Source organism: Pan troglodytes, chromosome 4, assembly GCF_028858775.2.
Source record: "Pan troglodytes isolate AG18354 chromosome 4, NHGRI_mPanTro3-v2.0_pri, whole genome shotgun sequence".
Lineage (NCBI taxonomy): Eukaryota > Metazoa > Chordata > Mammalia > Primates > Hominidae > Pan > Pan troglodytes.
In genome coordinates, this window is record NC_072402.2 from 64,730,888 (window position 1) to 64,754,694 (window position 23,807).

At 39.6% G+C, this 23,807-nt stretch overlaps 1 pseudogene; it reads right to left on the reverse strand.

The window, feature by feature from the left end:
* LOC134810151 (protein FAM27D1-like) overlaps nt 1–8,326 on the reverse strand; it is an 85,199-nt pseudogene extending 76,873 nt beyond the window's left edge.
* Between the last annotated feature and the right edge of the window lie 15,481 nt (nt 8,327–23,807).

Here is a 23,807-nt window from a genome sequence, read left to right on the forward strand (position 1 = left end):
CACTCATTTTGTAGAATCTGCAAGGGGATATTTATTTCCCTTGGAGGCCTATATTGGAAACCGAAATAACTTAACATAAAAACTAGACAGAAGCATTATCAGAAACTACTTTGTGAAGTGTGCATTCAACTCACAGTCTTGAACTTTTCTTTTAATATAGCAGTTTTGAGACACTCTTTTTAAAGAATCTGCAAAAGGACATTTGGAGCTCGTTGAGGCCTATATTGGAAAAACAAATATCTTCACATAAAAATTAGACTGAATCATTCTCAGAAACCTATTTGTGATGGGTGCAATCAACTTAACGTGTTGAAGCTTTCCTTTCATAGAGCAGTTTTGAAATACTCTTTTTGTAGAATCTGCAAGTGGATATTTAGTTTCCTTTGAGGCCTATGTCAGGAAACGAAATATCTTCACATAAAAACTAGACAGAAGCATTCTCAGAAACTTCTTTGTTATGTGTGCACTCAACTCACAGAGTTGAACTTTTCTTATGATAGAGCAGTTTTGAAACACCCTTTTTGTGGAATCTGCAAGTCGATATTTGGGGCACTTTGAGGCCTATGTTGGAAATTGAATTATCTTCCCATAAAAACTAGACAGAAGCATTCTCAGAAACTTCCTCCCGATGTGTGCATTCAACTCACAGAGTTGAAGCTTTCTTTTGACAGAGCAGTTTTGAAACACCCTTTTGGTAGAATCTGCAAGTGGATATTTGGAGCGCTTGGAGGCCTATGGTGGAAAAGGAAATATCTTCACATAAAAATGACAAACAAGCATTCTGAGAAACTACTTTGTGATGTGTGCTTTCACCTCACAGAGTTGAACCTTTCTTTTGACAGAGTAGTTTTGAAACACTCCTTTTGTAAAATCTGAAACTGGATATTTTGTGCCCTTTGAGGCCTAGGTTGGAAAAGGAAATATCTTCACATAAATACTAGACAGAAGCATTCTCAGAAATTGTTTTGTGATTTGTGCTTTCAACTCACAGAGTTGACCTTTCTTTGATAGAGCAGTTTTGAAACACTCTTTTTGTTGGTTCTGCAAGTGGATATTTGGAGCCCTTTGAGTCCTACGGTGGAAAAGGAAATATCTTCACATCAAAACTACACGGAAGTATTCTCCGAAACTTCTTTGTGATGCCTGCATTCAACTCACAGATTTGAACCTTTGTTTTGATTGATAGAGCAGTTTTGAAACACTCTTTTTTAGAATCTGCAAGTGGATATTAGGTGCGGTTTGAGGCCTTCGTTCGAAACGGGAATATCTTCACATAAAAACTAGACAGAAACATTCTCAGAAATTGTTTGGTGATTTGTGCATTCCTCTCACAAAGTTTATCTTTTTTTGATAGAGCAGTTTTGAAAAATGACTTTTGTAGAATCTCCATGTGGCTATTTGGAGAGCTTTGAGGCCTATGGTGGAAAAGTAAATATCTTCACATAAAAACGAGACAGAAGCATACTCCGAAACTTCTTTGTGATGTCTGCATTCAATTCACGGAGTTGAACCTTTCTTTAATAGAGCAGTTTTGAAAGACTGTTTTTGTAGAATCTGCAAGTGGATATTTGGAGCGCTTTGAGGCCTATGGTGGAAAAGGAAATATCTTCACATCAAAACTAGACAGAAGCATTCTCCGAAACTTCTTTTTGAAGTGTGCATAAAACTCACATAGTTGAACCTTTCTTTTGATAGAGCAGTTTTGAAACACTTTTTCAGTAGAATCTGCAAGTGGATATTTTGTCTCCTTTGAGGCTTATGTTTGAAAACTAAATACCTTCACGTAAAAACTACATAGAAGCATTCCCAGTAACTTCTTTGTGATGTGTGCATTCAAAGCACAGAGTTGAACCTTTCTTTTGATAGAGCAGTTTTGAAACACTCTTTTTGTAGAATCTGCAAGTGGATATTTTGTTTTCTTTGAGGCCTAAGGGGAAAATGAAATCTCTTCACATAAGCACTAGACAGAAGGATTCTCCGAAACTTCTTTGTGATGTATGCATTCAACTGACAGAGTTGAACTTTTCCTTTGATAGAGCAGTTTTGAAACACTCTTTTTTAAGAATCTGCAAGTGGATATTTGGAGTGCTTTGAGGACTGCAGTGCAAAAGGAAATATCTTCACATAAAAAGTAGAAACAGGCATTCTCAGAAATTTTTTGTGATGTGTGCATTCAACTCAAAGAGTTGAACTGTTCTTTTGATAGAGCAGTTTGGAAACACTCTATTTGTAGGATCTGGAAGTGGATATTTGGAGCGCTTGGCAGCCTGTGTTTGAAAAGGAAATATCTTCACTTAAAAAAAAGACAGAAGCATTCTCAGAAACTTCTTTGGATGTGTGCATTCAACTCACAGAGTTGAACTTTCCTTTTGATAGAGCAGTTTTAAAACATTCTTTTTCTAGAATTTACAAGGGTATATTTTGTTCCCTTTGTGACCTGTATAGGAAAATGAAATATCTTCACATAAAAGCTAGACAGAAACTTTCTCAGAAACATGTTTGTGATGTGTGCATTCAACTCACAGAGTTTAACCTTTCTTTTGATAGAGCAGTATTTAAACACTCTTTTTGTTGAATCTGCAAGTGGATATGTGGAGCGCTTGGAGGCCTATGGTGGAAAAGGAAATATCTTCACGTAAAAACTAGACACAAGCATTCTCCGAAACTTTTTTGTGATGCGTGCATTCAACTCACCCGGCTGAAACTTTCTTTTGATACAGCTGTTTTGAAATGCTCTTTTTGTAGAATCTACAAGTTGATATTTGGAGAACTTGGAGGCCTATGGTGGAAATTGAATTATCTTCACATAAAAACTAGACAAAAGCATTCTCAGAAACTTCATTGTGATGTGTGCATTCAACTCACAGAGTTGAAACATTCTTTTGATAGAGCAGTTTTTAAACACACTTTTTGTGGAATCTGCAAGTGGATATTTGGAGCTCTTTGAAACCTTTGTTGGAAACAGGAATATCTTCTCATAAAAACTAGACACAAGCATTCTCTGAAACTTCTTTGTTATGAGTGCACTCAACTCACAGAGTTGAACGTTTCTTTTGATAGAGCAGTTTTGAAACACTCTTTTTATAGAATCTGCAAGTAGATATTTGGTTTCTTTTGAGGCCCCTTTTGGAAAAAAAGATATCTTCACATAAAACTAGACAGAAGCATTCTCAGAATCTTCTTTGTGATGTGTGCATTCAACTCACAGAGTTGAACCTTTCTTTTGATAGAGCAGTTTTGAAACACTCTTTTTATAGAATCTGTAAGTGGATATTTGGAGCCTTTGGAAGCCTATGGTGGAAAAGGAAATATCTTCACATAAAAGCTAGACAGAATCATTCCCCGAAACTTCTTTGTGATATATGCATTCAACTAAAAGAGTTGAAATTTTCTTTTGATAGAGCAGTTTTGAAAACCTCTTTTTGTGGAATCTGCAAGTGGATATTTTGTTTCCTTTGAGGACTATGATGCAATACGAAATATCTTCACATAAAACCTAGACGGAAGCATTCTCAGAAATTTCTTTGTGATGTGTGCATTCAACTCATGGAGATGAACCTGTCTTTTGATAGAGCAGTTTTGAAACAATCTTTTTCTAGAATCTGCAAGTGGACATTTTGTTTCCTTTGAGGCCTATGTTGGAAAACGAAGTATCTTCACATAAAAACTAGACAGAAACATTCTCAGAAACTTCTTTTTGTTGTGTGCATTCAACTCACAGAGTTGAATCTTTCTTTTGATAGAGCCGTTTTGAAACACTGTTTTTGTAGAATCTGCAAGTGGACATTTCGTTCCCATGGAGGCCTATGGTGGAAAAGGAATTATCTTCACATAAAAACCAAGCACAAGCATTCTCAGAAACTTCTTTATGATGTGTGCATCAACTCAGAGAGTTGAACTTTTCTTTTGATAGAGGACTTTTGAAACACTCTTTTTTTAAAATCTTCTAATGGATATTTGGAATGCTAGGAGGCGTACAGTGGAAATGGAAATATCTTCACATAAAAACTAGACAGAAGCATTCTCTGAAACTTCTTTGTGATGTGTGCATAAAACTCACGAGTTGAACATTTCTTTTGATAGAGCACTGTTATAACACTCTTTTTGTAGAATCTGCAAGTGGATATTTGGATCCTTTTGAAGCCCACGGTAGAAAAGGAAATATATTCATATAAATACTAGAAAGAAACATTCTCCGAAACTTTTTTGTGATGTATGCATTCAACTGAGAGAGTTGAACCTTTCTTTTGATAGAGCAGTTTTTAAACAATCCTTTTGCAGAATCTGCAAGTGGATATTTGGAGGGCTTGGTGGCCTACGATGGAAAAGTACATATCTTCACATAAAAACTAGACACAAGAATTCTCAGAAACTTCTTTGTGATGTGTGCATTCAACTGACAGAGTTGAACCTTTCTTTTCATACAGCAGTTATGAAACTATCTTTTTGTAGTATCTGTAAGTGGATATTTGGTTAAATTTGAGGCGTATGGTGGAAAAGAAATATCTTCACATAAAAACAAGACACAGACATTCTCATAAACTTCTTTGTGATGTGTGTATTCAACTCACAGAGTTGATCATTTCTTTTTATAGGGCAGTTTTGAAACACTGTTTTTGTAGTATCTGCACATGGATATTTGAAGCGCTTTGAGGCCTATGTTAGAAAACAGAATATCTTCACATAAAAACTAGAAAAAAGCATTTTCCGAGACTTGTTTGTGATGTGTGCATTGAACTCACAGAGTTGAACCCTTCTTTTGATAGAGCACTTTTGAAACACTCTTTTTGTAGTATCTGCAATTGGATATTTGGTTTCCTTTGTGGTCTGTTAAGGAAAATGAAATATCTTCACATAAAAACTAGACAGAATGTTTCTCTGAAACTTCTTTGTTATGTGTGCATTGAACTCACAGAGGTGAACCTTTCCTTTGATAGAGCACTTTTGAAATACTCTCTTTGTGGAATCTGCAAGTGGATATTTGCAGCACCTGGATGCCTATGGTGGAAAAGGAAATATCTTCACTTAAAAACTAGACACATGCGTTCTCTGAAACGTCATTTTGATGTGTGCCTTCAACTCACAGTGTTGAACATTTCAACGGAGCAGTTTTGAAACACTCTTTTTTTTGAATCTGCAAGTGTGTATATTGAACATTTGGATGCCTATGTTGGAAAAGGAAATCTGTTCATATAAAAATTAGACCCAACCATTATCAGAAATTTCTTTGTGATGTTTGTATTCAACTCACAGAGTTGAACTTTTCTTTTGAAAGAGCAGTTTTGAAACACTGTTTCTGTAGAAACTGCAAGTGGATATTTAATTTCATTTGAGACCTATATTGGAAAAGGAAGTATCTTCCCATAAAACTAGACAGAAGCATTCTCAGAAACGTCCTTGTGATGTGTGCATTCAACTCACAGAGTTGAACCTTTCTTTTGATAGAGCAGTTTTGCAACACTCTTTTTGTAAAATCTGCAAGTGGATATTTGGAGCGATTTGAGGCCTATGGTGGAAAAGGAAATATCTTCACATAAAAACAAGACAGAAGTATTCTTCAAAACTTCTTTGTGATGTGAGCATTCAACTCAAAGAGTTGAACCTTTCTTTTGATAGAGCAGTTTGGAAACAACCTTTTTTTATAATCTGCAAGTGGATAGTTGGAGAGCTAGGAGGCCTATGGTGGAAAAAGAAATATCTTCAGATAAAAATTAGACAGAAGCATTCTCCGAAGTTACTTTGCAATGTGTGCATTCAATCCACAGAGTTGAACCTTTCTTTTGATAGAAAAGTTTTGAAACACTCTTTTTGCAGAATACGCAAGTGGATATTTTGTTCCCTTTGAGGCCTATGATAGAAAACAAAATATCTTCACATAAAAACTAGACAGAAGCATTCTCAGAAACTTCTTTGTTATGTGTGCATTCAACTCAAAGAGTGGAACCTTTCTTTTGACAGAGCAGTTTTGAAACACACTTTTTCTAGAATCTGCAAGTGGAGATTTTGTTACCTTTGAGGAATATGTTGGAAAATGAAATCTCTTCACATAAAAACTAGACAGAGTCATTCTCAGAAACTTATTTGTGATGTGTGCATTCAACACACACAGTTGAACCTTTCTTTTGATAGAGCAGCTTTGAAACACTCTTTTTGTAGAATCTGCGAGTTGATATTTGGAGCGCTTTGAGGCCTATGTTGGAAAAGGAAATATCTTCACATAAAAACTAGACAGAAGCATTCTCAGAAACTTCTTTGTGATGTGCACATTCAACTCATAGAGTTAAACCTTTCTTTTGATAGAGCAATTTTAAAACACTCTTTTTGTAGTATCTGCAAGTGGACATTTAGAGCGGTTGGAGGGCTGTCGTGGAAAAGGAAATATCTTCACATAAAAACTAGACACAAGCATTCTCAGAAACTTCTTTGTGATGTTTGCATTCAAGTCACGGAGTTGAACGTTTCTTATGCTAGAACAGTTTGGAAACACTGTATTTGTAGAATCTGCAACTGGATATTTGATTTCCTTTGAGGCCTATGTTGGAAAACGAAGTATCTTCACATAAAACTAGACAGAAGCATTCTCCGAAAATTCTTTGTAATGTGTGTATGAAACTCACAGAGTTGAACCATTCTTTTGATAGAGCAGTTTTAAAACAGTCTTTTAGCAGCATATGCAAGTGGGTATATTGTTCTCTTAGAGGCCTATAGTGAAAAGGGAAATATCTTCACATAAAAAGGAGACAGAAGCATTCTCAGAAACTTCTATGCATGTGTGCATTCAACTCACAGAATTGAACATTTCTTTTGATAGGGCAGTTTTGAGACACTCTTTTTGTAGAATTTGCAAGGGGATATTTTGTTCCCTTTGTGGCCTACTTTGGAAAATGAAATATCTTCACATAAAAAATGGACAAAAGCATTCTCCGAAACTTCTTTGTGATGTGTGCCTTCAACTCACAGAGTTGAACCTTTATTTTGATAGAGCAGTTTTGAAACACCCTTTTTGTACAATCTACAAGTGGATATTTGGAGTGCTTTGTGGCCTACGGAGGAAAAGGAAATACCTTCACATAAAAACAAGACACATGCATTCTAAGAAACTACTTTGTAATGTGTACATTCAAATAACACACTTGAAACTTTCTTTTGATTGAGCAGTTTTGAAACACTCTTTTTGCAGAAACTGCAACTGGACTTTTGGAGCGCTTTGAGGCCTATGGTGGAAAAGGAAATATCTACACATAAAAACTAGACACAGGCCTTCTACGAAACTTCTTAGTTACGAGTGCTTTCAACTCACAGAGTTGAACTTTTCTTTTGATAGAGCAGTTTCCAAACACTCTTTTTGTAAAATCTGCAAATGGATATTTGGTTTCGTTTGAGGCCTATGATGGAAAACGATATATCTTCACATAAAAACTACACAGAAACATTCTCAGAAACTTCTTTGCGATGTGTGCATTGAACTCAAAGAGTTCAGCCTTTCTTTTGATTGAGCAGTTTTGAAACACTCTTTTTCTAGAATCTACAAGTGGACATGTTATATCCTTTGAGGCCCATTTTGGAAAACGAAATATCTTCACATAAAAACTAGACAGAAGCATTCACAGAAACTTCTTTGTGATGTGCGCATGCAACACACAGAGTTGAACCTTTCTTTTGATAGAGCAGTTTTGAAACATTCTTTTTTTAGAATCTGAATGAGAATATTCACACATTCACACCAGGTACTGTGGGATACGCCAGTGCCACGCGTGGTCACATGGTCTCCACCTCAGATTCACCCCTGTTCCTGTTTGCAGGAGTCCTGTAAAACGCGGTCGGCTTTCTGGAGCCCCAGGGCTTTTAGAACCCTGGCAGGACACTGCTCTTTCAAAGGAGGAGGGAGGCAGAGGGCTGATGGATCAGGGAATTTGCAGATGACACTAGGCCTTGAGACCAATGGGATCATTTTGTGTTGCAGGGAGGCCCTGCCTGCCTCACCAGATGTGGCGAGCCCATCCTATCGCACTTGGGAGGGGGGGCAAAAAGGGATCTGAAGGGGAGTCCTAAGAACAAAGCAGGCGTCCTGAAGCTCCCCCTCCCTTCCTCGGTGGAAGTCGGCTCAAGGAGGTCCTGAGGTCAGGACTCCTGAGGGTTTGGCCCTGGGACAGGAAAAGACACCCGCGGTCCCCTCTCCCATGTCGCCCCAAACTGGAGCCCGGATCCAGCTGCCCCCGGGGCTGCAGCAGGAGCCTCGCTGCCGCCACGCAGCGGTGGCATTACTTAAAGGGGACGCAGCCTGACTGCCAGGAGCCCAGCGCGAGTTGGCCCAGCCAATGCGCATGCGTGAGGCCGAAGCGACTTCTCCCCTCACAGTGGTTCCCACGCTTGTCTTAGAAACCAGTCCCCGAGGCTTGGCAAAGCAGGAGCCCTCTGTGGCAGTGATTGGGTGTCGGGGCTCTGAGGCTCCGGCCTGGCGTCTCCACGGGGTCGACGGGAACGTCTCCGGATGCCAGGAGACGCAAAGGGCCAACCAGGATGAGGAAACCCCAGGGGGAGTCCGGGGGAAGCAGCACAGCGTCCCAGCCTCAGGCCTACCCGGACGGTGTTGGTTGGGGTGAGTCTCGCCAAAAGTCGTGCCGCCGTGCTCTCGAGGACAGGTCGGCCTGCGTGTCTCTGGGCTGCTCTCTCACCCGAGGGTCGTTCTCATCGAGAGCAGAACCCCGCAGCCTCAGGGGTTGCCTGGGGGTGTGTGTTTCAATGTCTCTCCTGTAGGACTCTGTGAGTGTGTCTGTGTGTGTGTTTGCCTGTGTGTGCATCTCTGTGTGTGTGTGTGTGTGAGTGTGTCTCCCATTCTCTCTTCTCTCTCTGTCTCTAGGTCTCTGTGTGTTTCTTTCCCTCTCTCTGTCGGTTTGTGTGTGTGTGCCCATGTGCATGTGTTTCTTTGTCCGAATGTGCCTGTGCGCCACAAAGCGGTTTCTCCATGGCGGCCTGTCTTTGGTGAGCCTCTTTCTGCGTCTCTGACTGGGTCATGAGTCCGATTGTCAATCGTTTTCGCCACCGCGGATCCACTTTGGGTGTGTGAAGGCCTGCCCACGTGAGGAGATGCGTCTGTCCTGCAGCAATTGAAACCTCATCCCCATCCTCAGTGGCCTCTTTCCTAGGATCGAGATGAACACACTGCAGCCGAGGACAAGAGCCCCACAGGAGCTCTTTGTCCCACAGGAGAGCAGCAGACCCACGTCAGAGAAGATGCTTGTATCTTTTCACGGCTCTTCTCCAAGAAATGAAGCCACACCACGTTACGCTCTGCAAGAGGAAGCCAGGAATGGGAGATGGCAACAATCCCTGTCACTGGAACGCTGGCCTCTCTGGACAAGCCACCCTTTTGGAAACCCACCCCTTATGCCCGTGGCAGGGGCACGGTGCTGTACCCTGCCTCGCCTCTGGCCTCCGCTCTGTCCTCCCTCTCGCTCTGCCTCCCCTGTTTCTCAGAGGCCTGGATGCCTCGCGCTCTGGACAAATGTCTTCAACAAAGATGACTTCCCAGTCCGTCAGGGAGACACTTCCTGGAGATCCGTGTCATGACTGTTTCTCTCTCCAAACGTGTTTCTGCTGGATTGGGCAGGTCGCATGACCCTGGAGCTCTTGGCTTCCATACGTGTCTCAGGCAGGGAAGCTTCCTTCTTCTCCACGTTTCCCCTCATGGGTGGGTGGATTGCCTAGAAAGAGTGCTAGGCGACCGTGACTTGCCTTGTCTTCCAGGACAGGTGGTGTCGCGTTTCCTCTGCACTTCTGTCTCATTCTTGAGGGACATCCTCTCCTCTGCTCGTGAGTGGGCTGACTCCCTTGATCTTCTGTCCCAAACGAATGTCAGGGAACCGAAGGGATGGGGCTGGGCCTGGTGCTGGGTCTGGGGATGGGGCTGGGGCTGGGGCTGGGGCTGGGTGCAGCCAAAGTTGCGTCAGGGCTACCAGAGCGGTGGAGGGTTGGGTGTGGAGCGAATTTTGCAGAAACCTCTTTGCTCCTCTGGTAGGCACTTGAAAATGTGGCTTGGTTCAGGCACAGGTGACCCCACCCCCCAGGTCCCAGGTGTTCTTCGTTTTTTTTTTTTTGGCATTGATGGAGCAGTCACTCATTCCCCCCTTCCACCGACACATGCCTGGATGACACCGTTTGTTCCGCCGTCGCCCCGTTTGCCTCCGGTGACACACATTTACACCATCTGCTGTGGGATACACCAGTGCCACGCGTGGTCACATGGTCTGCACCTCAGATTCGCCCCTGTTCCTGTTTGCAGGATTCCTGTAAAGTGCAGTCAGCTTTCTGGATCCCCAGTGCTTTTAGAAGCGTGGCAGGCCACTGCTCTTTCAAAGGAGGAGGGAGGCAGAGGGTTGATGGATCAGTGAATTTGCAGCCGACACTAGGCCTTGAAACCTATGGGATCATTCTGTGCTGCAGGGAGGCCCTGCCTGCCTCACCAGATGTTGCCAGCCCATCCTATCTCACTCGGAGGGGGCCAAAATGTGATCTGAAGTGGAGTCCTGAGAACACAGCAGGCGTCCTGAAGCTCCCCCTCCCTCCCTCGGTGGAAGTCGGCTCAAGGAGGTCCTGAGGATAGGACTCCTGGAGTTTTGGCCCTGGACAAGACGAGACACCCGCAGTCCCCTCTCCTACACCACCCCAAACTGGAGCCCCAATACAGCCGCGGCCGTGGCTGCAGCAGGAGCCTCACTGCCTCCGCGCAGCGGTGGCGTTATTTCACAGGGACGCAGCCTGACAGGAGCAGAGCGTGAGTCATCCCAGCCAACTCATCAAATGTGTCAACTCTGTCAGTTGAATGCACACATCACAAAGAAGTCTCTGAGAGTGCTTCTGTCCAGTTTTTATATGAAGATATTTTCTTTTCTACAATAGGCCTCAAAGCGCACCAAATATCCACGTGTGCATTCTACACAAAGAGTATTTCAAAACTGCCCTATCAAAAGGATGGTTCAACTCCGTGAGTTGAATGCACACATCACAAAGAACATTCTGAGGATGCTTCTGTCTAGTTTTTATGTGAAGACATTCCCGTTTCCAACAAAGACCTCAAACCAGCCCAAGTATCCTCTTCCATATTCTTAAAAAAAGAGTTTTTCAAAACCGCTCTATCAAAAGGAAGGTACAACTCCAAGAATTTAATGCAAACATCACAAAGGAGTTTCTGAGAATGCTACTGTCACGTTTTTATGAGAAGGCATTCCCATTTCCAAACACAGCCACAAAGCAGTAAAAATATCCTATTGCAGATACTACAAAAAAAGTGTTTCAAAACTGCTCTATGAAAAGGTATGTTCAACTGTGTGAGTTAAATGCAAACATCACAAAGAAGTTTCTGAGATTGCTTCTGTCTAGTTTTTATGTGAAGCTATTGCCGTTTCCAGCAAAGGCCACAAAGTATTCCAAATATCCACTTGCAGATTCTGCAAATCGAGTGTTTCAAAACTGCTCTATCAAAAGGTATGCTAAACTCTGTGAGTTGAATTCAATCATCGCCAAGAAGTTTCTGAGAATCTTCTGTCTAGTTCTTATATGAACATATTTCCTTTTCCACCATAGGCCTCAAAGCTCTCCAAATCTCCACCTGCAGATTGTACAAAAAGAGTGTTTCAAAGCTGCACTATCAAAAGAAATGTTCGACTCTGTGAGTTAAATGCACACAACACAAAGTGTTTTCTGAGAATTCTTCTGTCCAGTTTTTTATGAAGATATTTTCTTTTCTACAGTAGGCCTCAAAGCGCACCAAATATCCACGTGCAGATTCAACACAAAGAGTATTTCAAAACTGCCCTATCAAAAGGAGGGTTCAACTCCGTATGTTGAATGCACACATCACAAAGAAGATTCTGAGAATGCTTCTGTCTAGTTTTTATGTGAAGACATTCCCGTTTCCAAAGAAGACCTCAAACCGGCCCAAATATCCATCTCCATATTCTAAAAAAAAGGAGTGTTTCAAAGCTGCTCTATCAAAAGGAAGGTTCAACTCTGTGAGTTGAATGCACACATCACAAAGAAGTTTCTGAGAATGCTTCTTTCTAGTTTTCATGTGAATATATTCCAGTTTCAACCGTACGCCTCAAAAGGCTCCAACAATCCACTTGCAGATTCTACAAAAAGAGTGTTTCAGAATTGCTGTATCAAAAGGTATGCTCAACTCTGTGAGTTGAATTCAATCATCACAAAGAAGTTTCTGAGAAACTTCTGTCTAGTTCTTATATGAAGATATTGCCTTTTCCACCATAGGCCTCAAAGCTCTCCAAATGTCCACTTGCAGATTCTACAAAAAAAGTGTTTCAAAGCTGCACTATCAAAAGAAATCTTCAACTCTGTGAGTTGAATGCACACAGCACAAAATATTTTCTGAGAATGCTTCTGTCCAGTTTTTAGATGAAGATATTTTCTTTTCTACAACAGGCCTGAAAGCTCTCCAAATGTCCACCTGCAGGTTGTACACAAAGAGTGTTTCAAAACTGCTCTATCAAAAAAATGGTTCAAATCTGTGAGTTGAATGCCCACATCACAAAGAAGTTTCTGAGAATGCTTCTCTCCAGTTTTTATATGAAGATATTTTCTTTTCTACAATAGGCCTCAAAGCACACCAAATATCCACGTGCGGATTCTAAACAGTGTTTCAAAACTGCCCTATCAAAAGGATGGTTCAACTCCATGAGTTGAATGCACACATCACAAAGAACATTCTGAGAATGCTTCTGTCTAGTTTTTATGTGAAGACATTCCTGTTTCCAACGAAGACCTCAAACCAGCCAAAATATCCACTTCCATATTCTTAAAAAAAGAGTGTTTCAAAACTGCTCTATCAAAAGGAAGGTTCAACTCGGTCAGTTGAATGCAAACATCACAAAGAAGCTTCTGAGAATGCTTCTGTCTAGTTTTTTATGGGAAGTTATTCCCATTTCCAACAAAGGCCTCAAGCTGGTCCAAATATCCACTTGCAGATTCCACAAAAAGTGTGTTTCAAAACTGCTCTATCAAAAGAAATGTTCAACTCTGTGAGTTGAATGCAAACATCGCAAAGAATTTCTGAGAATGCTTCTGTCAAGTTTTTATGAGAAGATATTCCCGTTTCCAACAAAGGCCACAAAGCAGTCCAAATACCCACATGAAGATTCTATAAAAAGAGTGTTTCAAAACTGCTTTATGAAAAGGTATGTTCAACTCTCGGAGTTGAATGCAAACATCACAAAGAAGTTTCTGAGATTGCTTCTGTCTAGTTTCTATGTGAAGATATTTCCTTTTCCACCAAAGACCTCAAAGCTCCCAAAATGTCCACATGCAGATTCCACAAAAAAGAGTGTTCCAAAACTGCTGTATCAAAAGGTATGCTAAACTCTGTGAGTCGAATTCAATCATTGCCAAGAAGTTTCTGAGAATCTTCTGTCTAGTTCTTATATGAAAATATCTCCTTTTCCACCATAGGCCTCAAAGCTCTCCAAATGTCCACCTGCACATTGTACAAAAAGAGTGTTTAAAAGCTGCACTATCAAAAGAAATGTTTGACTCTGTGAGTTAAATGCACACAACACAAAGTATTTTCTGAGAATGCTCCTGTCCAGTTTTTGGATGAAGATATTTTCTTTTCTACAATAGGCCTCAAAGTGCACCAAATATCCACGTGCAGATTCTACACAAAAAGTATTTCAAAGCTGCCCTATCAAAAGGATTGTTCAACTCCGTGTTTTGAGTGCACACATCACTAAGAAGATTCTGAGAATGCTTCTGTCTAGTTTTTATGTGAAGACAATCCCCTTTCCAATGAAGACCTCAAACCGGTTCAAACATGCACTACCATATTCTAAAAAAAGAGAGTTTCAAAGCTGCTCTATCAAAAGGAAGCTTCAACTCTGTGAGTTGAATGCAAACATCACAAAGAAGTTTCTGAGAATGCTTTTGTCTTGTTTTTATGGGAAGTTACTCCCGTTTCCAACGAAGGCCTCAAACCGGTCCAAATATCCACTTTCAGATTCCACAAAAAGAGTGTTTCAAAACTGCTCTTTCAAAAGAAAAGTTCAACTCTGTGAGTTGAATGCACACATCACAAAGAAGTTTCTGAGAATGCTTCAGTATAATTTTTATGGGAAGATATTTCCTTTTCCACCATAGCTCTCAAAGCCCTCCAAATGTCCACTTTCAGATACTGCAAATAGAGTGTTTCAAAACTGCTCTATGGAAAGGAATGTTCAACTCTGTGATTTGAATGCACACATCACAAAGAAGGTTCTGAGAATGCTTCTTTCTAGTTTTCATGTGAATATATTCCCGTTTCAACCATAAACCTCAAAACACTGCAAACATCCATTTGCAGATTCTACAAAAAGAGTGTTGCAATACTGCTGTATCAAAAATTATGCTCAACACTGTGAGTTGAATTCAATCATCGCCAAGAAGTTTCTGAGAAACTTCTGTCGAGTTCTTACATGAAGATATTTCCTTTTCCACCATAGGCCTCAAAGCTCTCCAAATGTCCACTTGCAGACTCTACAAAAAGATTGTTTCAAAGCTGCACTATCAAAAGAAATGTTCGACTCTGTGAGTTGAATGCACACAACACAAATATTTCCTGAGAATGCTTCTGTCCAGGTTTTTGAAGAAGTTATTTTCTTTTCTACAAGAGGCCTCAAAACGCACCAAATATCCACGTCTAGATTCTACAGAAAGAGTGTTTCAAAACTGCTCTATCAAAAAATGGTTCAACCCTGTGAGTTGAATGCAGACATCACAAAGAAGTTTGTGAGAATGCTTCTATCCAGTTTTTATATGAAGATATATTCTTTTCTACAATAGGCCACATAGCGTACAAAATATCCACGTGCAGATTCTAAACAAAGAGTGTTTCAAAACTGCCCTATCAAAAGGATGGTTCAACTCCGTGTGTTGAAAGCACACATCACAAAGAAGATTCTGAGAATGATTCTGTCTAGTTTTTATGTGAAGACATTACCGTTTCCAACGAAGACCTCAAACCGGCCCAAATACCCACTTCCATATTCTTAAAAAAAGAGTGTTTCAAAACTGCTCTATCAAAAGGAAGATTCATCTCTGTGAGTCCAATGCAAACATCACGAAGAAGTTTCTGAAAATGCTTCTGTGTTGTTTTTATGGGAAGTTATTCCCTTTTCCAACAAAGGCCTCAAACCGGTCCAAATATCCACTTGCAGATTCCACAAAAAGAGTGATTCAAAACTGCTCTATCAAAAGAAAGGTTCAACTGTGAGTCAAATGCACATATCACAAAGAAGTTTCTGAGAATGCTTCTGTCAAGTTTTTATGAGAAGACATTCTCGTTTCCAATGAAGGCCACAAATCAGTCCAAATATCCACTTGCAGATTCTACAAAAAGAGTGTTTCAAAACTGCTCTATGAAAACGAACGTTCAACCCTGTGAGTTGAATGCACACAACACAAAGTATTTTCTGAGAATGCTTCTGTCCAGGTTTTTGAAGAAGTAATTTTCTTTTCTACAATAGGCCTCAAAACGCACCAAATATCCACATCTAGATTCTACAGAAAGAGTGTTTTAAAACTGCTCTATCAAAAAAATGGTTCAACCCTGTGAGTTGAATGCAGACACCACAAAGAAGTTTGTGAGAATACTTCTGTCCAGTTTTTATATGAAGATTTATTCTTTTCTACAATAGGCCACGTAGCATACAAAATATCTACGTGCAGATTCTAAACAAAGAGTGTTTCAAAACTTCCCTATCAAAAGCATGGTTCAACTCCGTGTGTTGAAAGCACACATCACAAAGAAGATTCTGAGAATGATTCTGTCTAGTTTTTATGTGAAGACATTACCGTTTCCAACGAAGACCTCAAACCGGCCCAAATATCCACTTCCATATTCTTAAAAAAAGAGTGTTTCAAAACTGGTCTATCAAAAGGAAGATTCACCTCTGTGAGTCCAACGCAAACATCATGAAGAAGTTTCTGAAAATACTTCTGTGTTGTTTTTATGGGAAGTTATTCCCATTTCCAACAAAGGCCTCAAACCGGTCCAAATATCCACTTGCAGATTCCACAAAAAGAGTGATTCAAAACTGCTCTATCAAAAGAAAGGTTCAACTCTGTGAGTCAAATGCACACATCACAAAGAAGTTTCTGAGAATGCTTCTGTCTAGTTTTTATGTGAAGATATTTCCTTTTCCACCATAGACCTCAAAGCTCTCAAAATGTCCACATGCAGATTCTACAAACAGAGTGTTTCAAAGCTGCTCTTTCAAACGAAATGTTCCACTCTGTGAGTTGAATGTACACAGAAAGCAGTTTCTGAGAATGCTTCTGTCTAGTTTTTATGGGAAGATATTTCCTTTTCCACCAAAGCCCCCAAAGTGCTCCAAATGTCCACTTTCAGATTCTGCAAATAGGTGTTTCAAAACTGCTCTATGAAAACGAATGTTCAACTCTGTGAGTTGAATTCACACATCACAAAGAAGTTTCTGAGAATGCTACTGTCAATTTTTTATGAGAAGGCATTCCCGTTTCCAATGAAAGCCACAAAGCAGTACAAATATCCACTTGCAGACACGATAGAAAGAGTGTTTCAACACTGCTCTATGAAAAGGTATGTTCAACTCTGTGAGTTGAATGCAAACATCACAAAGAAGTTTCTGAGAATGCTTCTGTCTAGTTTTTCTGTGAAGATATTTGCTTTTCCACCATAGCCCTCAAAGAGCTCCAAATATCCACTTGGTGATTCTACAAAAGGAGTGTTTCAAAACTGCTCCATCAAAAGGAGGGCTCAAAAATGAGACTTTAATGCAAACATCACAAAGAAGTTTCTGAGAATTCCTCTGTTTAGTTTCTATATAAAGATATTACCTTTTCTATCATAGACTTCAAACCTCTCCAAATGTCCTCTAGCAGATTCTAGAAAAAGAGTGTTTCAAAGCTGCTCTTTCAAAGGAAAGGTTCAACTCTGTCAGTTGAATGCACACACAGAAAGCAGTTTCTGAGAATGCTTCTGTCTAGTTTTCATGGGAAGATATTACCTTTTCCAACATAGTCCTCAAAGCTCTCCAAATGTACAATTGCAGATTCCACAAAAAGTGTGTTTTAAAAGAGCTCTACCAAAAGGATGGTTCAACTCTGTGAGTTCAATGCACACATCACAAAGAAGATTCTGAGAATGCTTCTGTCTAGTTTTTATGTGAAGACATTCCCGTTTCCAACGAGGACATCAAACCAGCCCAAATATCCACTTCCATATTCTTAAAAATAGAGTGTTTCAAAACTGCTCTATCAAAAGGAAGGTTCAACTCTGTGAGTTGAATGCAAACATCACAAAGAAGTTTCTGAGAATGCTTCGGTCTAGTTTTTATGTGAAGGTATTGCCATTTCCAACGAAGGCCACAAGGAATTCCAAATATCCACTTGCGGATTCTACAAAAAGAATGTTGCAAAACTGCTCTCTGGAAAGGTAAGTGAAACTCTGTGAGTTCAATTCAAACATCACAAAGAGGTTTCGAGGAATGCTTCCATCTAGTTTTTAGGTGAAGATATTTTCCTTTCCACCATCGCCCACAAAGTGCTCTAAATGTCCACTTGCATATTCTGCAAATAGAGCGTTTCAAAACTGCTCTATCAAAAGGAAGATTCAACTCTGAGTTGAATGCACACATCACAAAGGACTTTCTGAGAATGCTTCTTAGTTTTTATGTGAAGATATTTCCTTTTCCACCATAGCCCTCAAAGCGCTCCAAATGTCCACTTGCAGATTCTGCAAATAGAGAGTTTCAAAACTGCTCTGTGAAAAGGAAGGTTCAACTCTGTGGGTTGAATGCACACATCACAAAGAAGTTTCTGAGAATGCTTCTGTCTAGTTTTTATGTGAAGCTATTGCCGTTTCCAGTGAAGGCCACAAAGTATTCCAAATATCCACTTGCAGATACTACAAAAAGAGTGTTGCAAAAATGCTCACTGGAAAGCTATGTTCAACTCTGTGAGTTGAATTCAAATATCACAAAGAAGTTTCTGAGAATGCTTCTGTCTAGTTTTTATGTGAAGATATTTCCTTTTCCACCACCACCCACAAAGCGCTGTAAATGGCCGCTTGCAGATTCTGCAAATAGAGTGTTTCAAAACTGCTCTATAAAAGGAAGATTCAACTCTGTGAGTTGAATGCACACATCACAAAAGACTTTCTGAGAATGCTTCTGTCTAGTTTTTATGGGAAGATATTACCTTTTCCACCATAGCCCTCAAAGTGCTCCAAATGTCCAATTGCAGATTCCACAAAAAGTGTGTTTTAAAACTGCTCTACCAAAAGGAAGGTTCAACTCTGTGACTTGAATGCACAGACAAAGCAGTTTTTGAGAATATTTCTGTCTAGTTTTTATGAGAATATATTCCCGTTTCCAATGAAGGCCACAAAGCAGTTGAAATATCCACTTGCAGATTCTACAAAAAGAGTGTTTCAAAACTGCTCTACAAAAAAGAATGTTCAAATCTGTGAGTTGATTGCACACATCACAAAGAAGTTTCTCTGAATCCTTGTGTCTAGTTTTTATGTGAAGATATTCCCGTTTCCAATGAAGGCCTCAAACCCGTCCAAATATCCCCTTGCAGATTCCACAAAAAGAGTGATTCAAAACTGCTCTATCAAAAGCAAGCTTCAACACTGTGAGTTGAATGCACACATCACACAGAAGTTTCTGAGAAAGCTTCTGTCAAATTTTTATCAGAAGATATTATCATTTCCAACGAAGACCACAAAGCAGTCCAAATATCCACTTGCAGATTCTACAAAAAGAGTGTTTCAAAACTGCTGTATGAAAAGGAATGTTCAACTCTGTGAGTTGAATGCACACATCAAAAAGCAGTTTTTGAGAATGCTTCTTTCTAGTTTTCATGTGAAGATATTCCCGTTTCAACCGTAGGACTCGAAACGCTCCAAACATTCACTTGCAGATTCTACAAAAAGAGTGTTTCAAAATTGCTGTATCAAAAGGTGTGCTCAACTCTGTGAGTTGAATTCAATCATTACAAAGAAGTTTCTGAGAAAGCTTCTGTCTAGTACTTATATGAAGATATTTCCTTTTCCACAATAGACCTCAAAACTCTCCAAATGTCCATTTGCAGATTATACAAGAAGAGTGTTGGAAAGCTACACTATCAAAAGAAATGTTCGACTCTGTGAGTTGAATGCATGTAATATACAGTATTTTCTGAGAATGCTCCTGTCCAGTTTTAATATGAAGATATCATCTTTTCTACATTAGGCATCAAAGCACACCAAATATCCACCTGCAGATTCTACACAAAGAGTGTTTCAAAACTGCTCTATCAAAAGGATGGTTCAACTCTGTGAGTTGAATACACACATCACAAGGAAGACTCTGAGAATATTTCTGTCTAGTTTTTATGTGAAGACATTCCCGTTTCCCATGAAGACCTCAAACTGGCCCAAATATCCACTTCCATATTCATAAAAAAATAGTGTTTCAAAACTGCTCTGTCAAAAGAAGGTTCAACTCTGTGAGTTGAATGCAAACATCACAAATAAGTTTCTCTGAATCCTTCTGTCTAGTTTTTATGGGAAGTTATTCCCTTTTCCAACAAAGGCCTCAAACCGTTCCAAATATCCACTTGCAGATTCCACAAAAAGAGTGTTTCAAAAGTGCTCTATCAAAAAAAAAGGGTCAACTCTGTGAGTTGAATGCACATATCACAAAGAAGTTTCTGAGAATGCTTCTTTCTAGTATTTTTGTGAAGCTATTGCCATTTCCAACGAAGGCCACAAAGTATTTCAAATATCCAGTTGCAGATTGTACAAGAAGAGTCTCACAAAACTGCTCTCTGGAAGGCTATGTTCATCTCTGTGAGTTGAATTCAAATGTCACAAAGAATTTTCTGACAATGCTTCTATCTAGTTTATATGTGAAGATATTTCCTTTTATACCATCACCCACCTAGCGCTCTAAATGTCCACTTGCAGATTCTGCAAATAGAGTGTTTCAAAACTGCTCTATCAAAAGGAAGATTCAATTCTGTGAGCTGAATGCACACAACACAAAGGACTTTCTGAGAATGGTTCTGTTTAGTTTTTATGTGAAGAAATTGCATTTTCCACCATAACCCTCAAAGCCCTCCAAATGCACACTTGCAGATTCTACAAAAAGAGTATTTCATAACTGCTCTATCAAAATGAAGGTTCAACTCTGTGAGTTGAATGCAAACATCACAAAGAAGTTTCTGAGAATGCTTCTCTCAAGTTTTTATGAGAAGATATTCCCGTTTCCAACAACGGCCTCAAAGCAGTCCAAATACCCACATGCAGATTCTAAAAAAAGAGTGTTTCAAAACTGCTGTATGAAAAGGTATGTTCAACTCTGTGAGTTGAATTCAATCATCACAAAGAAGTTTCTGAGAATGCTTCTTTCTAATTTTCATGTGAAAATATTCCCATTTCAACCTTAGGCCTCAAAACGCTCCAAACATTAACTTGCAGATTCTACAAAAAGAGTGTTTCAAAACTGCTGTATCAAAAGGTATGCTCAACTCTGTGAGTTGAATTCAATCATCACAAAGAGGTTTCTGAGAAGGCTTCTACCCAGTTCTTATATGAAGATATTTCCTTTTCCACCAGAGACCTCAAAGCTCTCCAAATGTCAACTTGCAGATTCTAAAAAAAGAGTGTTCCAGAGCTGCACTGTCAAAAGACATGCTCAATTCCATGAGTTGAATGCACACAACACAAAGCATTTTCTGAGAATTCTTCTGTCCAGTTTTTATATGAAGATATTTTCTTTTCTACAATAGGCCTCAAAGCACACCAAATATCCACTTGCAGATTCTACACAAAGAGTGTTTCTAAACTGCTCTATCAAAGGGTGTTTCAATTCTGTGAGTTAAATGCACACATCATGAAGAAGTTTCTGAGAATGCTTCTGTCTAGTTTTTATGTGAAGATACTTCCTTTTCCACAGTACCCCTCAAAGCATTCCAAATGTCAACTTGCAGATACTACAAAAAGAGTGTTTCAAAACTGCTCTATCAAAAGAAAGGTTCAAATCTGTGAGTTGAATGCACACATCACAAAGAAGTTTCCGAGAATGCTTCTTTCTAGTTTTTATGTGAACATATTTCCTCTTCCACCACAGCCCTCAAATTTTCCACAGTACCCCTCAAAGCATTCCAAATGTCCACTTTCAGACTCTGCAAATAGAGTGTTTCAAACTGCGCTATGAAAAAGAAGGTTCAACACAGTGAGATGAATGCACACATCACAAAGAAGTTTCTGAGAACGCTACTGTCAAGTTTTTATGAGAAGACATTCCCGTTTCCAATGAAAGCCACAAAGCAGTACAAATATCTGCTTGTGGATACCTCAAAAAGAGTGTTTCAAAACTCCTCTATGAAAAGGTATGTTCAACTCTGTGAGTTAAATGCAAACATCACAAAGAAGTTTCTGAGAATGCTTCTGACAATTTTTTATGAGAAGACATTCTCGTTTCCAATGAAGGCCACAAATCAGTCCAAATATCCACTTGCAGATTCTACAAAAAGAGTGTTTCAAAACTGCTCTATGAAATGGAATGTTCAACTCTGTGAGTTGAATGCACATAGCGCAAAGAATTTTCTGAGAACGCATCTTTCTAGTTTTCATGTGAATATATTTCCTTTACCACAGAAGACTTCAAAACACTCCAAACATCCATGTGCCAATTCTACTAAAGGAGTGTTTCAAAACTGCTCTATCAAAAGGAAGGTTCAGCTCTGTGAGTTGAATGCACACATCACAAAGAAGTTTCTCAGAATGCTTCTGTTTTGTTTTCATGTGAAGATATCTTCTTTTCCACCATAGCCCTCAAAGCGCTCCCAGTGTCCACTTTCAGATTCTGCAAATAGAGTGTTTCAAAACTACTCTATGAAAAGGAAGGTTCAACTCTGTGAGTTGAACGCACACATCACAAAGAAGTTTCTGAGAATGCTTCTGTCCAGTTTTTATGAGAAGATATTCTTGTTTCCAATGAAGGAGACAAAACAGTCCAAATATCCACTTTCATATCCTGCAAAAAGAGGGTTTCAAAACTGCTCTAAGAAAACGTATTTTCAACTCTGTGGGTTGAATGCAACCATCACAAAGAAGTTTCTGAGAATGCTTTTGACTAGTTTTTAGGGGAAGATATTTCCTTTTCTAACTAAACCCCCAAAGCGCTCCAAATGTACACTTGCAGATTCTACCAGAAGAGTGTTTCAAAACTGCTCTATTAAAAGGAAGGTTCAAATTTGTGAGATGAATGCACACATCAAAAGGAAGTTTCTCAGAATGCTTCTGTCAAGTTTTTATGGGAAGACATTCCCGATTCCAATGAAGGCCACAAAGCATTCCAAATACCCACTTGCAGATTCTAAAAAAAGAGTGATTCAAAACTGCTGTATGAAAAGGTATGTTCTGTATCTCTGTTTTGGTACCAGTACCATGCTGTTTTGGTTACTGTAGCCTTGTAGTATAGTTTGAAGTGAGGTAGTGTGATGCCTCCAGCTTTGTTCTTTTGGCTTAGGATTGACTTGGAGATGTGGGCTCTTTTTTGGTTCCATATGAAATTTAAAGGTTTTTTTTCCAATTCTGTGAAGAAAGTCATTGGTAGTTTGATGGGGATGGCATTGAATCTGTAAATTACCTTGGGCAGTATGGCCATTTTCATGACATTGATTCTTCCTACGCATGAGCATGGAATGTTCTTCCATTTCTTTCTATCCTCTTTTATTTCCTTGAGCAGTGGTTTGTAGTTCTCCTTGAAGAGGTCCTTCACATCCCTTGTAAGTTGGATTCCTAGGTATTTTATTCTCTTTAAAGCAATTGTGAATGGGAGTTCACTCATGATTTCACTCTCTGTTTGTCTGTTGTTTGTGTATAAGAATGCTTGTGATTTTTGTACATTGATTTTGTATCCTGAGACTTTGCTGAAGTTGCTTATCAGCTTAAGGAGATTTTGGGCTGAGACAGTGGGGTTTTCTAGATATACAATCATGTCATCTGCAAACAGGGACAATTTGACTTCCTCTTTTCCTAATTGAATGCCCTTTATTTCCTTCTCCTGCCTAATTGCCCTGGCCAGAACTTCCAACACTATCTTGAACAGGAGTGGTGAGAGAGGGCACCCATGTCTTGTGCCAGTTTTCAAAGGGAATGCTTGCAGTTTTTACCCATTGAGTATGATATTGGCTGTGGGTTTGTCATAGATAGCTCTTATCATTTTGAAATACGTCCCATCAATACCTAATTTATTGAGAGTTTTTAGCATGAAGGGTTGTTGAATTTTGTCAAAGGCTTTTTCTGCATCTATTGAGATAATCATTTGGTTTTTGTGTTTGGCTCTGTTTATATGCTGGATTACATTTACTGCTTTGTGTATATTGAACCAGCCTTGCATCCCAGGGATGAAGCCCACTTGATCATGGTGGATAAGCTTTTTGATGTGCTGCTGGGTTCATTTTGCCAGTATTTTATTAAGGATTTTTGCATCAATGTTCATCAAGGATATTGGTCTAAAATTCTCTTTTTTTCTGTGTGATTTGGTATCAGAATGATGCTGGCCTCATAAAATGAGTTAGGGAGGATTCCCTCTTTTTCTATTGATTGGAATAGTTTCAGAAGGGATGGTACCAGTTCCTCCTTGTACCTCTGGTAGAATACGGCTGTGAATCCATCTGGTCCTGGACTCTTTTTGGTTGGTAAGCTATTGATTATTGCCACAATTTCAGCTCCTGTTTTGGTCTATTCAGAGATTCAACTTCTTCCTGGTTTAGTCTTGGGAGAGTGT